The sequence below is a fragment of the Pyrus communis genome, chromosome 2 (genome assembly GCF_963583255.1).
Source record: "Pyrus communis chromosome 2, drPyrComm1.1, whole genome shotgun sequence".
NCBI classification, from domain to species: Eukaryota; Viridiplantae; Streptophyta; class Magnoliopsida; order Rosales; family Rosaceae; genus Pyrus; species Pyrus communis.
In genome coordinates, this window is record NC_084804.1 from 10,797,432 (window position 1) to 10,799,735 (window position 2,304).

The window sequence follows — 2,304 nt, forward strand, 5'->3', positions numbered from 1 at the left end:
GTATGTATGATATGAATGATTTGTAAAGATAATTGTTAGGGTCAAAGCACATAACTACTAAAGATTATACATAACAAAAAAAAATTGAATAAGAACCGTCTATTAAAATTAGAAATCAGTACAAGACAAAATTTAATTGCATGAATTGCTAGCCAGTGCTATTTGAATGCAGCATGTCACTCACAATTCTAAACTTTAAGAAAACAGTATTTAACAAATTAAAAGGAGGCGCGGAGTTGAAAAAAAAAATTAAGAATTTAGTCCTTGAAGCAGTTAACTCTCTCCGTCCCACCCTTCTCCCTCTTCCTCTCCCGCTCCACCTTCATCTCCTTCTCCACCTCCATCTCCGTCGCTGCAAATAGACAGACCGACAGCATCCTTCCGGTGGAAATCGAAACCATCGTCAAAGTCAAAGCCTAAAAAGGTTTTTCCCTCCTAATTGTTATCTTCAATTTACGTTTCTGATGGATAAACCCATCAGTTTTCTGTGTAATTCTCTTAGGGTTTTCAATTTTCTTTTTCGATTCTTTTGCAAGTATATTGTGGGTTCTTCCCCTTCTAATTCTCATCTGCAATTGTTTTACCTTCCATTCAATTTTTTTACTGGGTTCTTTTGCGAGTGTATTGTGGGTTCTTTTGCGAGTATATATTGTGGGTTCTTCCCCTTCTAATTCTCATCTGCAATTGTTTTACCTTCCATTCAATTTTTTTACTGGGTTCTTTTGCGAGTATATTGTGGGTTCTTTTGCGAGTATATTGTGGGTTCTTTCCCTTCTAATTCTCTCTAAATTTGTTCAATTTTCCTATACAGAGGGCGGTTACAAGGCTGGGCTTATATACTGAAGAATCTGATTATATTCTAGGCTAGCTGCTTTCTTTGGTAAGGTATGTTGTTACACCGTCACCCTCAGCCTATCTTATTCATTGTTTGATTGCTGGTCCTAATGAATGTTGCATGTAAAATTAAATTTGTAAACAGGGAGTAGATACTTTATATGCCATGGACAGGGAATGGATACGAAATCCGAATCGATTTGTATAATATTGGTAAAAACAATGTCCCTTGACTTTAATTCCAGATTTCCAATGTAATTATTCGATATTGTGGTTTACGTTTGACATATTTGTTTTTCCTTTCTATAACACTTGCAGGTTGTCTATGGCTAAGTGGAATTCTGAGCTAGATAGCTTACAACTGATATCAGCACGGCATGGAGACCAGTGTGAGGATCATTCATGCCAGGTAATTTTGATATTTGAGGATTAACTTGATTAGTAGATGTCTATATCTTCTTGTTTACACTGATAAAGATTATAAACAGTGATGAATTAGGGTGCTTTAGTATCGTTTATTTATGTTTCCAGGTGCATATGCTTATGTTCTAGAGTTATAACCTACTTAGCTAGGTTGGTAGTGTTATGTTTATATACATTATAGACCTTTCAAGGATTTATATCATCTACTTATCATGTTGCCTTGTTTACAGAGTGTGAGAATCATGTTGCCTTGCTGTTATGTTTATCTTGTTGTTTACAGTGATGAATTACGTATAAGTAGTTGATGCTAACTTGATTATTACCTGGTATCTATTAAACATGTAATTTTTCTAGGTTGTGATGCTGCATGGTGTTGGTAAGTTAACTTGATTAGTAGATATCTTTATCTTGCTGTTTACACATTTATGGTTTCATAAGTTATTTGTTTAGAAATACCACTCTAGTGTGGCCTTGCATTTCCTTAGTGTCAATGATATTTAGCACCCTTAAAGTTTGCTAATCAAGTTTTTTTAATTTGTTTTTCTTCTACAGTTGTTTGATACTGGAATGTTTCATGATGATCCTAATCGTTTCCCATTTTCATGATGCTGAATATCAACGTGATGAGGACTATAGTGAGAATGGTGATACTTAAGGATATTTTATCTATATTATAGTAATGTCGAAATGAAAATATAGATTTTTTTGTATTTTGTAACTAAACCGAATTGTGAACCTTACATTATTTTAAATTACATGAATTTTGTGTTGTTCCTACATTAATTCTTCATTCACGCCCCTTCTCGATCTCTTAAGCTTGCTTGTTTGTGATGGTTAAAAATATTATTAAAAACAAATGTGAATAAAAATTAGAAAATATTGGACTTGACTTGTTTTGTCGGCACAAAAACAATTAGCCGACAAATGTTTTTGTTCACAAAAGATTCAACCAACTAATTATTTTGTCTACACAAGTAATTTGAGCCAACAAACCAGTTTGTTGGCATAGGACTACGTAGCCGAAAAACCATTTTGTCGCGACAAGAT

At 33.9% G+C, this 2,304-nt stretch overlaps 1 long non-coding RNA gene across 1 annotated transcript; it reads left to right on the forward strand.

The window, feature by feature from the left end:
- The first annotated feature begins 235 nt into the window (after positions 1-235).
- Positions 236-2,034, forward strand: LOC137727092 (uncharacterized). Its single transcript, XR_011067724.1, has 5 exons — positions 236-424; positions 812-885; positions 980-1,047; positions 1,153-1,243; positions 1,810-2,034. It is a non-coding gene; the product is annotated as an uncharacterized lncRNA (long non-coding RNA).
- Positions 2,035-2,304: the final 270 nt, after the last annotated feature.